This window comes from Magallana gigas, chromosome 4 (genome assembly GCF_963853765.1).
Source record: "Magallana gigas chromosome 4, xbMagGiga1.1, whole genome shotgun sequence".
In the NCBI taxonomy this organism is placed as follows: Eukaryota; Metazoa; Mollusca; class Bivalvia; order Ostreida; family Ostreidae; genus Magallana; species Magallana gigas.
Window position 1 is genome coordinate 50029059 of NC_088856.1, and position 15286 is coordinate 50044344.

Genomic DNA, 15286 nt, shown 5'->3' on the forward strand with positions numbered 1-15286 from the left:
GTTCAAAATTTAATTAAATTAGAAATTTATATGGAAAAACTTTCATAAATATTTACAAGAACTACATTGCCTCCATTTGTGATATTACTATGAAGCATCCTCCTATAACGCAAATTCAAAATATTGCCCCCCCCCCCTCCCCCACTGACTCCTACTGGGGTCCCAAAAAGGTCCAAAGATTAACATAGAAATATAGAAAAATGTTTTAAAATCTTCTTCTCAAACATATAGTGCTACAATTATCGAGAATACTATGCAAGCAACCTCAGTAATTTTAATTCTTAATTGTTAAGATCATGAACCCAAGACTAATACTGGGGCCCAAAGAACAGCAACTTATTCGTTCTATATATCAGTTTCAATTAAATCATACGATAACTTGTCAACCACTTGTCTTGACTTGTCGAGAAAAAATTCACAATTGTTACAGATACAAAAATTAACCAAGTAAACCTCTGTGAATATTTTCCATGTAAAATTACAACAAATAAACATGCTGTTCTATCTAACCGTGAAACAGTTTCCTCGCTATCTGCCCAATAGTCATCGAAACTATTCACCGGTGGCATTCGATTTCCCTCCTTTTTAAACTCGGAACACCTGTGACGTAATCCGATCGCTACATGCAATCCAAAGTCCGATAGCTCTAATTTGTTTACCATCAAGAAATGTTGCATCGAATACAAATAAATTTCTCTTCGATCTAATAAAAATACCTATTTACTGGCTATTCGGACGATTGAAAGTTTATTGTTCCCGTAACCAGCAACTATTTCCTTCGGCTTCGCAACGTGAAATAGTTGCTGTCTTGGGGGCCAATAAACTTGCTATCGTCCTTATGGCCAGTAAATATGTTTATATTGTATACACTGCTATTAATCACATATGTATTATGAACTATATGTATTACGTTGAAGCAAACAGTTTTCAATAATAAGAACCATTTGACGAATCACAAAATGTTAAGACTAGTTCTGTAAAATGTATTGATGTATATACTTTAAAAATAAAATATACATAATTTACGTAAATTCAAGTACGAATGTCATGCAAAATACAGCTTTACTTTAAAGATAACTTGTATATTTAATTGCATATTAAGTAAAGTGTAATTTAGATGATGGTATATCTGATTGAAAAATTGATTGTATCTATATACATGAAATACAATCTAAATATTAAAGAAAAGAAGAGGATGTTTTGATCATAATGTAAAATCGAATAACAATAAAAAAGAACTAGAACAAGAAATTAATTATCTGTGTAGGTTTTCGAACTACGATAATAAATTATTTCCTGTTTTTGTTTTTGCCTGATGTCGGCTTTGAGAACCTTATGCTCATACTATGTGTTATATTTTGACTTTGAAAGAGTTAGTCAGATGTTGGTAGTACATGTAAGATTGTGATTCAATGCTTTAAAATGTACATGAATTGTTCCAATCTGTATGTAAACACTGGTCTACAGTTAAATTTCTCTACATTCAGCATTAGTTTACACAATCAATGAATTTTTCTGAAGGTAAACAAAATAAAGTAAAGTTATTAAGAGCTAATTATCGGTCCCTGAACTTAAAAAAAATATTTCAAACAAGATATATTTACTTAATACATGAAGTACCATCAAAATAGTGTTTTCGATCATCAAAAGGAAGATTATCAAATATATGTACAAATTCAAAGGACTGTTCACAATATCTTTTTCCCTAATTGTAACAATAACTCAGTTTATTTATGATACGTGATTTGTATTTTACTTTTGTTTTAAAAATTTCATTTGTACAGAGGATGAGCACTGATAAAATTCGGATGCGAAAAAAATTATTTTCAGTTTTTCTAATGATTTGACCGATTCTTTAATCGATGTTCCAAATATTTAAAAATGATTACACCTATTCTGATTTTATGCATGTAATTATATTTAACGATGAAGTGTCATGTCTTGCCATTGTCATGATGTATTAAATTTTATTCACCATATTAAAACCTCAGAATGTACATTTACTATGGAATCATTAACAGAAATCCTGTTCAAATAGCACGCAATCTAAAATATCTATGGCATAAAAAATATTATGTGGAAAACGAGATATCGATATCCGGTTATTAAATTAATATCAATAGTTTACCTAAATCGATGACAAATTGGCTCGATGCAGGCAATTGTTGACATTTAAATTGAAACATAAGAATGTCCTGCAGTATGCTATTTTTATCATTTTTTTTTGCATAACTACATTCTAACTTACATAACTAATTTTCTTAAAATTTTTTTTATCAATTTCACATGCAACTGTTTTTACCACGTTATTTTCCTTAACTGTACGTGAATCAAAGTCCAAATTTCGTTGCATGAAGCAAAGTAATGATGAACATTGTTAGGTATGATTTAAATGAATTACAGACACATTCTTGCCAAAAAGTTGTCGCTATTTAACAACGCTGAAATATAATCATATATGATATAAGATAAACAAAATTAAAATCGCATCACATTCATATATTTTTGTAAAAATGTTAACAATTGCCTGCATCAAGCCAACATTCAACAGATGTACATGTATATTATGCAATATGGGTATCAATTGGAGTATCTAAATTTGATCGGTTTTCCAAACATAATTTGTGGTCTTTGACAAAATTTATAAATTATTTTTTGTGTTGGCGGTCGTTTTATTAGGAGGGTAAGTTTCATAGGCCTGCCTTTTTTCATTCTAAGTGTGACTTAGATTGGTTTAATTTGCGTGTGTTTATTATTTTTATATTTTCACATTAGCCATGTCTTAACAACATCATGCTGTTTGATAAAATAACTCATTTTTCGTCGGCGAAGGAATACAAGACATGCAAAATGAATTTTTAAAACTGATGTTTCCTCACAGTCATCAAAGAAAATGAAGAAGGGGCAGATCTATTTGTTGAACGATGTCCACAAATATAAATTTCAATTTTGGCAAAAGACAATAAACATACGGTCACACCAGTTTTCCCTTAAAATAACCTGGTTTGAATTTGGTTTGTTATCAAAGCATTTGACATCATTGCACAACTTTCAGTATATTAAAGCAAATAGAAGACAAAACCAATGTAAATTTGTACTTTGTGTGGGTTTTCAAATTGGTCTTTCGTATGAATGAACTGTTATATTTTAACAGTTTACGTTTAAGACTGATCTATCTGCAACAAATAGTCTTAAAACATCATATACTTGTTTTTCTCGTTATATACAATTTGTTACAATGACCTGTGCATATCCACTTAGCCTGTCATCTCCTGTCTTCCACTGTTCACATCCCTTGTCTGCCTCTATCACCCCTGTACTGTATATTCTCTAAATGTTTGCTCTAGTGAAAAAAATGTTTAATCATGTTTTCGATTTTTTTAAATATATATTTAGCAATTTGTGACATATAAAGAAATGGAGACCATACAAAGTTTTCGACGGCACTTGATTTTGTTTACTTGATCGAGGTTTCTTTTAATAAGTGTACATTTATTTTACTAATTACTCTCATATAATATCAAAGCATCATTTTACTTCAAATTCCTTGAACCCTTTGTGGGACAGATTTTATCTTCTTTTATCTTCCTGTGTCTTCGATTAACTGAATAACTTAATTTTATTACGCAATTTTGGTTCTACCATTGCACATTATACACTCAGTTTAAAGATATGCAGTTTTATAAATACAAAACGCTGCCTGTTGACAGTCACACAAAATATAATATGTGCATATAACATAACTTTCCCCACGTGCAGGGAACATGTCAGTGTTTTTATTATCCGAGGCAAACGACCGAGGGCAACTGAGTACACCTAGCTGTTATTTGCAATAAGGGAAAACTCTGATTTCTCAGGCAATAGATAACTGTTTTATTATCTTATTCCATTTTTATTATTTACGTTTTCTAATTATATATTACGAAATGTTTTACACATTATTATTTATTTTTTCAGGTCATTGTTAAGCAATACCAAAATAGGCGACCCTACATATAAATATGAAATCTATAAATCGATTTTTCCAAAATACGTTGCCGTTCTAGTATATTGCAATCAATGACTGGCGATGTGAGACAAATTAGTTTTTCTTTTTATAGAAAATAAATTACTAAACAACTTGTCACAAAGAAAAGAATATTTCTTAATTACCTATTTTTCCAAACTTAGAAATAGTTACATATACAAATAGTTTTAGTCACACTGAACTTACTGTACATATAAGCATGCACGAATTCATAATCATGAGGCGGAAAACTTGCTAAAAAAGTTGACAAAACTACTAAATAAATTTAAGGCAATTGTTTCGGCGATGTGTAAACCATTTGGAGTCTTAACCAAAAGTTTCTGCGTACTCAAACCTTGCGGAATGGAGCCAAGACTAATTGATATCGTAATAATAGTTTGCACCCTTTTTATACAATTTAATTTTGTTTTCAGCTGACTGAAACTTAACTGATACTTTCAGAATCGATATAATGGTTTTCGCATTGCAAAAACTATACATGGAACTTCAACTTTAATTTTCTTTTTACAAAATAATTTTAGGTTTGCTAAAAATAGGATTTTTCATCCAGTGTTAATTTTCAACTCATGAAACACCGTAGGAAAATAATGTGAAACGGACCCCTGCCCATTACCTCTCATATAAATTAAAGGTCTCATTTAGAGAACATAAAGCATTGTGACGGGTACGATTCAATGATGGTCCTACATGTACTAATACAAAAAAGAAAGTAAAATTGTTTTTAAATTATATTATTTCAGCTGCAGTAGCGTAAACGCTATTCACACAAAGAACATTTCTTTTACAATCCGAGTATATTTCATTACACAACAGAAGACCGGCATGGTCGTATTCATCGTCGTGGCTGTCAGTATTTCGTTGTTCGTTCAGGTGATTATATTCATCATCCTGTTTGCAGTCGTCCATTGATTTATCCAATACACTTGTGTATATGGGAGTGTCGATTAGACCGTCGTTGGAAGACAGATGGTCGTTGTTCCGCTGAAATGACTAAAACATAGACATGCTTTGTTCTGACCAGTTCTATCACGAGGCAAAAAGCCGCATATGCATATGTACAAAATCCACCAAATATGATTATGGCTTCATTGAACATTTGACTTTTTTTATAGTGAAAAACAGTCAGTTCAACTCTTATTTTTAATAGGTATATTTAAATTATCCTGTACCTGTTTATTGCAGTCTATAGGATATATATTAACGTCGCATTCCATTATTCTGGAAACACTGCACGAGATCACATTGTCTTTTTGGTCAATGGATTCCATGCTTTGAAATAAAACATCTAATAATCATCTTATTATTCAGATTATTTTGTTCAGCAGCAATATGAATTGTTGAGAGAAATTTTCGCTTACTGTTTCCGGACACAAGGTCTGTACTTTCTATGCATTACCAATGTTATAATTATTCCAAGAAGCAGTCCAGAGAAAAAGGCTGCACACCGTATCCCAATAATATCTTCTGCTGTTTTTGAATTACCTTAAAGATTATTTAGTAATTAAATAAATATCGTAGTCTGTCCTATTCAGTTCCAACAGCCAACTTATAATATTGATATTAAGATATTGATATTAAAGACACAGTACGGCGCATCTTATCAAAAAACGGACTTGAAAAAATTTCCGATCGGGTTCGGTATTTTTGAACTACTCATGTATGTATAAACTTTCAAAAAATTACTGAGTTCTCTATGAGATAAATCTAATCATTTCATTAGAATTAATAATTACGTATAACAAATACATAATTACATAGCAACGAGTTACAGGGTTAAGCCTTCCATACTTATACGCATGCGTATTTCCTGTTAACGAACACATGCAGGGCTTGCGAAGATTCTCCTGGACATGTTTGTTGATTAATATTAGTCATTTCTACTTCTCCCAGGTAATAATTGTTCAAAGTTTTTAAAGTAACCACAATTATTATTTTGAAAGCATGTATTTTTCGTGTTTATCATGAGAGTTGCTACAACCTAAATTCATTTTTGTAAATGAGGCCCCTTGAGGGGTTATTTTACATATTTATGTCTGTTCATTCTAAAATGAACCGAAATTGGTAAACAATCCATAAATTATCGAAAAAGTGATGATGTGTTACATTTAGAGAGTCCCTTTTCCCTCGTATTCCATAATGACCGTAGTCAGACGAAGATCTTGTAGTTTTCAGCACGTGTCAATCACTGTCAATCAAAATCCACGTGGTACAAATAAACGATATAAGATTATTCCGGTTTGTACGACCCTTTAATTTCCGGAAGCTCATAATTACATTAATTAGGTATGCGAAAGGGGTTTTTATGTACATGTATTTAAACTGTTACAGTCAACGTTATTTCTTATTTCCGAACGACACAATGGGTAAATCTGAAGTTATTCACACATGTGATTTCAGCTGTACTGTCTCTTTAAACATTAGTGACAAAACAAATATCATTTCAAATTGAAAACAATATTAAATATATAAAAGAAATTATTTTTCTTTTCAGTTTTACTTTTTTTTAGTTATTCATTTATACATAAAATACAATGCCTGTTATTATGGGAGTTAGTTATTGACTTAAAACCTGCATTGTCATATATATTTTCTGAATATTAAAAAAAAATGAAGAGCAGATTACATATTATATACATGTAAAAGATGTAAAAAAAACAACTTAAAATGTTAACCAAGATATTTAAACAAATATAATGAATTGCGTGCATAAACAGTTATGGATAGGTTTACACATCATGATGTTATTGCAAACTTTGCAAGGATAATTGTTTTAATAATCACCAACAAATTCCTGGAGATTTTTAATGCTGTATCCCAATAAACACCTGCTACAATTAACAAACGCCCAACATAATAGTACACGGAAATTATTCTGACCCTCTAAAGCATTAGTAATGACTTTTTCTTTGCTTTAATTCTTCTTATAGTTTTCTGAAGACTACTTCGCCGCTAAAAAAAAAGTTGCCATTTTTTTTTCGGGTTTTTATTTGTTTCAAATGATCAGCATATACTTGGCATAGAAAGCTAGTTTGCTACTAGCAAATGTAGAAGTAACGTCGTCGCGATCAAAATTGAAATTTTAGTTTTAAAACACAGGGCACAACATAATGCATTTCTTAAACGATTTACCTTGTTGATGTTCATCAAAACTTGTCTTTGTGGCATTAGAGACATACTCTGCAGTCTTTCTGCCAGAATGTGTCGCATTTTCCCGATTGACAGTTAAATTTCTCTCCTGTTTTTCTACAATATCCCTAGTTTGGTTGCTTATTGGCACATCTTTAAAAAAATAGTAAATCTTGATGAATATAGTTTAAGAAAAATAAAACTAGAGTAGTAATTTAAAATGTATACCCTATACATGTAATTGCCCATGTACTTTATTTGTACGAACTGCTTATTGCACAGAAATATCAATCATAATCGAAAGAGCATTTACCATTATCTATTGAAAATATAGCCAAAAGAGCATAGTTGTAGTGGTAGCTATCTTTTAATCATCTTAGGATATTACAATAAAATACCTTTAGTAAAACTTACTTATTGAACAGATGCCTTTCACCTTCGAGTATCCAGACAAGCATTGACAAATGCAAGCACTAATCAATTGGATACATTGTGCATCCTTTTTTCTGCAGTCTTGTGTATGCCAAACCTCGAATCCATCTACATGTATAATAAGCGTTATTTATTTTTCATATGCCCTAAGAACTTTAAGAAGTTGATAACCTTTGTTTTGTTTTTTGTTATCCTTTATATCTTTAATGGGTGGCATTGGTTTGAGAGTTGCTCTTTCGACATTTTTAATCCAACAAGTTTATAAAAGATGAAATTCATTGAACTAAGCATAAACATATACTACCCATTAATCTGTCGCAAAAATTTTAATCATTTAAAAATATATGCAAACAAAAGGCCCATGGGGCCACATCGCTCACCTGAGCAACAATGGGCGTTCAAAAGATATTGTGCAATATGGTCCCTCGGTAGAATAACAAAAAATAAATATGGTAAAGTATTCGAATTTTACACTTATTTTTGCATACACGTAATCTTTGACATTGTACCTTCATGAAATACTAATTTTTACCAGAATAAGAAAATCCTACGCAAGATATAAAACTAAACATTTGGTAGGGGTACACTATTAAGTTGTTAACTTCCAATTCCCTATATTTTCGTTCTGCCCCCTCCCCCCCCCCCCCCACTTTATAAAGCGATCAAAATATATGAGAGCATATAGGTACATTTTTTTTCATCAACAACTTACTAGTTATTGTATTTTTTAAAAAAGATATAATAGTTATTGTTTTTTTTTTAAAAAATCCTACATGTATAGATGTGAGGAAGAAAATTGTACATCAATGTGCTCAATTCCTCAAATTAAAAACATTCAAAAATTGTATTTGTCTTCTCCATTATAATTAAAGGACTGTTATTTACTTCGCGTACAAACGAGGATAATTTTCCGCTGTGATATTTTCTATAGGAATAGCGATAATTACTTTATCCCCGCAACAGAAATGTGTCAGAACTATGGAAACTGTTTTAAAGATGTCTTTTATTTACTCGTGTCTGAAAAACTATCAAAATTGATGTAGATTTCACATTATTTATTGTATAAAGAGGGGGCCCCAGAGAGTAGGTATATACAGAATATCATTCTTTTATTTTGTTTCTACAAGTATTTAACATACTCTAATTCATATAGAATTTCTAATGTTCAACGACAATTTCAATGTCAATCGTAAAATTATAAGCAAGATATAGAGCTCACGGTTCGCCTAGGTTTGAGTCATATTTTGTTCACATGAGTACATTCAGCTTAAGATTTTTAACTTGGTATTTCCTATTCAGCATTTAAAATGGAAAAAAAAGAATGGCCTAAGATTTTCAATTATTTTATTCACTCAAGACCAGTTCACTGGTATTTGAGATTCAAAATCAGTTTGTGAAAATTTTCCTAATAAATATTAACAAATATTTTACTATTTTTATCTTTAGTTTTTAAGATCTGTGTACAAACATAGAATTGTGAGCAAATCTCTGTATCTTGCTTATAATTTGAAGCTTAACACCCAAATATGGATAGTAAATAGAAATTATAAACAATTAAACACAGGAAACATGCACTATAACAAATAAAGAACACAATTTATTTTTTCGAAATGAATCATATATATACATGAATTTACCTACATATATCCGTCAGCGATATCAAAGTCTATTTAAACTGAATAAACTCGAGAAAATGCCGAGCATCTCAACAAAACCTATTGCATTAATCTTCCATTACGCAAAAGATAATGCCGAATTACCGATAGAATGAATTGTATTTCAGTACTTTTTTGATACATCAGATTTTGCTTAATTTGCGCAGGTAAACAGTTAACTGTTTGATTTACCGAAGTCTCTGTTTGATTTGATACGTAAAAATCACGAAATATAGACGATAGTTCCCAGGTTACTAAGCATAAATAATGAAAACGAAACGAAAATCAAAACAAGCTAACACCAACGTCATGTGTGAAAACTGTCAACACTGTCAATATATTTTGCATGTTTTAAAAATTTCCCTTCATACGCGAACTGTTGCACAACAAGCAAATTCATCATAGTCAGATCGACCCTTTTTCGTATAATGTCATGGCTGCTTTAAACACAGAACCTCGTTTTAGAAGTATGGAATACGAGTCTTGGTAAAATGGGTATGCAAACCCGGGCCGTGGCAAAATAAAAACCGGGGCAGATTTTACTGGATGCCGAACCCGAAGCTATTAAACTGATTGAAACACGCCTTTCCTTTATTATTATTTTCGTAATAACTCAGATTTGAAACAGAATTAGCCCTTAATTTTTGCAATTTATATTTTCCTTCCCATAAGGATAATTTATGCTAAACTACGTTGAATTGGACTAAGTAGTTCTTGGGAAGAAGATTTTTAAAAATGCACCCCCCCTTTTTCTACAGTTTCAAGGTTTTCTCCGCTTTGAATACATATCGGACTTTTATTTCTGCAATTTATATTCGCCCTCCCATAAGGATTCTTTGTGCCAAATTTGGTCGAAATTGGATAAGCGGTTTTAGAGAAGAAGTTCAAAATGAAAAAAATTTACAGACGGACAGACAGACAGACGGACGACGGACAAAACGTGATCAGAATAGCTCACTTGAGCTTTCAGCTCAGGTGAGCTAAAAATGATATTGTTATTAAAAGAAGGAATTGTGATCATTTTACGAATGATCTTTATTTAGAACAGTTTGACTGTTTAACTTTGATGTTGAATTTCGAATTCCGAATCTTGAATCTCGTATTTCGAATCTCGTTTATTGAATCTTGATTGAGCCTTCTGGGCTTTCGTACGATTGAGCCTTCTGTGCTTTCGTAGGAAACTGAGTATGTACTGTCAAAAATATACCCACAGAGAGTCTTCATATGGAACACTCTCTCAAGGTCTATGAAAGTGCGTGGTCACGTATTTTTGGACCTCTACAGAGAAATAATGTTGAATATATTCAAAGTTTCTTTTTAAAATAAAGATATTTATTAGAAAAATAAATGCTCAGAATAATTGGAATACGTACACTCTCGTTGCAAAACTACCTTTTCTAATCCCAAAATAAATACTGAAATAGGATTTACAGACTATTGTTAATGACTGATTAACTTGACTCATATCCTAGTCTGTCTGAAAACTTGAAGCTATCTACAGATCTATTATACCTTACGAAACAATATTCGAAAAAAAAATGAATGTTTATTTTTGATTTGTACATTTCTGTTCTTTCTTCCCTACTCTCAAACTGCTATTGTCAAAAAGCATTGTTAAATCTATAAATAGATGTAATCTGCAACCTATAAAATTACACGAAAGCTTTAGTGAAGGGTCAATATTCCATTGAATTAAAATTTAAACTTTACGGCTTCAATGTGATGAATGATTGTTTTACATATTATTTAGTGTTATTACCATCTTTTGATGATGAGCAGTTGATGATAAGATTTATTCCTTTGTTTCTCGACCCCATACAAGCTTCAGATTTGTATGAATTGCCGCCGATCGTAAAAACAACGCCTTCCAGGGAATTAATCATGCGACTCTCGATATTATTCATCCGAACATCGCATTTACTACGACAGGCGGTACCTCCTATTATTTTTATATTTTAAAAGAGAAAAATATCTGCAACAAACATTTTAATGTACAGTGGTTTCAAAATTCAATTGTAAAAAAAACTTGATCGAAAAATCAAATAACATAAAATTATTTTTTACAGTTTGTTAATACATGTATCGTCATGCTGTATAAATTCTCCCACAAAAGTCACACTTTTATGAAACAATAAGTTTTTGTATCATCTAAACATTGCTTTTAGGACAACGCGAGAAATTGCATTATTTTTTAATCTATGTAATTTGTTTTGCTTAAAACGATGATCAGATAATGCCATCTATATATTATTGCGTTTACTTTTGGTTTATATATGTAATTATATATGTATCTATCTTCTATTTATTATTTGCGTCAAAATATCAATTTTTAGGAGATATTGGAAAAAATTGTTTGTACGGACCAGCTCCATGGTACATTTTAATACACATGGTTTTGATTCGGAGTGATAAAAGAAAGCAAACTTAATAACTTACGATCTTGCATTAAATCCACAACAGATTTTAGGGAAAATCGACACTTATTCAGATCTTTCACAAGCTCAGATGCTGTCTTAAAGCAAACATTCCTACAATTATATTAGATATTGTCTTGTAAGAAGTATATATAGGTATATCTGAACAATAACATGTTGCATTTTGTAATACTTGTGAGATATAAAAGTAAAGACATTGCAGAAAAAATGTTAAATTATTCTGCAATAATAGTTACCTTCATAGTCCGCATGAATCATCAAAGATGGCATTCAATTGTTAATATTTATTTGGTTCTTGTATTAAATTATCAAATTAATCATACATGTAAATAGTAGGTAAATGAAACATATTGTTAATGAACATCAGTACATTAGATAAACAAAATAGCAAAATCTTCATATATGGAAATTAGAATCTAACATATCATCCTAATTATTTTTGCAGCTTGTGATTTTTCTTAGGTTCCTGGCTGTTTCAGTAAACTGGTTAGAACACAATAGTGTGGAGTTCAGCCCTGACAGTTTCTAGTGGGGTTTGCGTAAGAAATTTAGAATGAAATACACAGGAAATGTAAATATATGTGCATACATAGATATAAATTTGAATGTTCTATATGAATACATTATGAATGAATGAACATTGAATTAACTAAAAACGTTGTTGTAATCTTTTAGATAAATCTAAATACATATATTTCATGTTACCTCGTAATTTTGTCAGCAGAGTATCTCTTTGTTAGGACAATGATGATGTCTACAAAACATAATAGAGTTTAATCTAATACTCTAATACTGACTTTTGGGTTACAGTAATAAGTACGAGAGAGAGAGAGAGAGAGAGAGAGAGAGAGAAGGAGAGAGAAACGTCTAGAAGTAATTCTTAAGCTTAGTGTACCGTCTGACATACTAAAGTGAGACAAAAAGAGTTACTTAACTCAATCCGAACGGAATAAACAAACAAACCCATGTCATCAAAACGAACGTTCTTTAACCTTATTACTTTGCACTTTTGAGTAATTGCAGTTAAATGTAAAGTTTTCCTTTTTTATGCATCGTCTAAAAAGTAAAAGCGGGGAGGGATATTTGTGTAAAATTCATTTCCATATATGCTGATGTAATACAAATTATTAGTTTCTAAAACAAAAGAGTGAAGTTCTTATTTGTCCCAGTTCCCTTTCTGTTGTTCGTAAGTATTCAAGTAAATGTATGTAGTTTGGACTTGCGCGTATTCACGGAAATAAAAAAAAAGTTACCCAAAACGAAAAGGACTATTAAACTCGAGAGTTTTAAAGTCATCCCTTTGGTTGTTTCGAGTGCTTGAAACATATAAAAACATCACTTAATTAGTGCATCCTTCGTATGTTTTTCGTCCGTGTTTAATGATCTTTTAGTGTTTCAGACTATATTTGTATATTCGAACGACGTACTGATAACACAAAGTTTATGAAATAACATATTCTTTATAACGTTATGTATGAATTAAACTAAATATTGTAAGTTTTAAATTAACAAATATAGAAAAAAAGCACGCATGAAATTGTGTCCCGTTAATTCTGTTGTAGAAATAATGATACCATAAGAAGGATAAAGAAAACGTACTATCTAAAACACTGTAAGGGTTCAATCCAGTTTTAAGATATCGAGAAATAACTTGTTAACATTTTAAACTTAAGAAAACAAAGAAATATTTTTTTAATAATGTATTTTTTGTTTCAATCTATTTAAATAGTACTGACGAAAAAGAATTTGTTTTTAAAATAATTTCTTTGTTTGAAAACATACCATAAAGGAAGTTATACTTTCTTAGTTTCTTATTTGGTAAATCAGCATGCAATAAAAATAGATCCAAAATGAAATAAAGTTTACTTACAAATGTACACAAATGTCGACATAATTTCAGCAATGTCAGAATATCAGGATTATTATTCATCTATAAATAATTTGCCTTTAATTTCCTTCTCGTGCCGACAAATTGATGATTTAGTTTTTTTTAAATTATTATTTAAATTGTATAATTTAAGAATGCTGGATCGTTGTACATTTTTAGATGATATTATCTTTCTGAGACAAAGAGTTTTGTATAGAGGTTAAAGAAAAAATATTCACAATTTACAGATGAGATTTTAGAATTTTCTTTACTAGAAATAGTTAATATAGCTAAACAAATCTGTTTGAAAATTGACGTGTTAATGTGCTTGCGTTAAAACAACCAATACTGTAAAAACAGAAAGCATGGCGCCAACAGATTTTAGCGCCTTTAGCACAACAACCATTGATTGCTAAATTTAATTGTTTGCCAACAATTTTTAATATGTATTCATTTTCACATATTTGAAAACTTAAACCTTTTTTGACGATCACTTCTAAGTCTACAAACGCATTCACAGGGTCAACGAGCGTAACGGGTAATCGAGAACGTTCTGTGAAAACCCTGTATCAATACTTTAAATTTCTTTAATTGTATTGCTTATTAGAACCTATCATTATCACCTTTAAACTTGGGCTTTCCTAGATGCCACTTATTTTTAGCGGCTCGAGATGGTTATGTGATCTAACCTGGTTATGATCCCAGTGATATTACATGCTCATTGATTTCCAGCTCTCTGATGGGCATATAAAACATTTAAGGTGGTACAATTAATGGTAAATTTTTCGATATTATTTTTGATTAAAGTAAGACAGAATTGAAATGCTTTTCCCGGTTAAGAATTTATATCCGGAGAGGTAAAATTTGTAAAACCCAAGAGGGATTCGAACTTATGACTAACAGATTCATAGTAAACCCTCTAACTCACTGTGCTACGCTGTTAAGGTGACAAAAATGGGAAAGCAACTACTTATATAATTATACCCGCACTTTCTAAAGAAAGTTCGGGTATATTGTTGTTACTCTGTTCCGTCCGTCCGTCCGTCACGTTTTACTTTCTCAAACTGCTCTTACATCTTATAAACCAGCAATCTGAACTCTTGTTGTTTTGTAAAAAGGTTTCAAAAATTCTCTGTTAGTCCTGGGGGTCAAATAATTGGTAAAAAATGACGTTTTTTCACAAAAAACCTTCTTCCTCGAACTCCCCCTACATTTTCAACAGTAGACAAATCATCTTTTGGAATATGTTTTAGGGTATCCTATAGATGCGCAATAAGGTTGCGGAATTTTCAATTTTGTCCTGGGGGTCATTTAATGGCTGAAAAATGACGGGTTTTTTTTTTTACAAAAAACTGGTTTCAAAAACATCATTTTTTTGGCAGTAGCCAAATGATCCTCTAGAATATGATTGGGGGTGTCATATTGAGGTGTGATCAGGTTCCAGAATTTTTTTTTTATTAAGGGGATCAGTTGGCAACAAAAAATGACGTTTTTTTGCAAAAAATGTATGGTTCCCAGAACTCCTTTTACAACTTTTGGAGTAGCTACGTCATCTCTTGGGATATAATTGGGGCTGTCCTATAGATGTGCAATAAGGTTTTAAAAATTTAAATTTCATCCAGGGAATCAAATAGTAGCAGAAAATTGACGTTTATCACTGAAAAAAAACATAGATCCAAGAGCTCCTCTTATGATTTAATGGATAGACACATCATATCTTGGGATATGATAGGAACTGTTCCAT

The 15286-nt window shown here is 31.0% G+C and overlaps 2 long non-coding RNA genes across 3 annotated transcripts; both read right to left on the reverse strand.

Annotated features, from left to right (window-relative positions):
* Positions 1-4759: 4759 nt before the first annotated feature.
* Positions 4760-7200, reverse strand: LOC136274896 (uncharacterized). Its single transcript, XR_010713350.1, has 4 exons — positions 7157-7200; positions 5386-5509; positions 5197-5296; positions 4760-5017 (listed from the first exon to the last, which is right to left on the reverse strand). It is a non-coding gene; the product is annotated as an uncharacterized lncRNA (long non-coding RNA).
* On the reverse strand, positions 7197-12435 carry LOC136274894 (uncharacterized). 2 transcript variants are annotated; one of them, XR_010713346.1, is made up of 5 exons: positions 12381-12435; positions 11677-11768; positions 11000-11179; positions 7568-7693; positions 7197-7306 (listed from the first exon to the last, which is right to left on the reverse strand). It is a non-coding gene; the product is annotated as an uncharacterized lncRNA (long non-coding RNA). The 2 variants fall into 2 exon arrangements; XR_010713345.1 differs by lacking the exon at positions 12381-12435 and having other exon boundaries at positions 11677-12368.
* Between the last annotated feature and the right edge of the window lie 2851 nt (positions 12436-15286).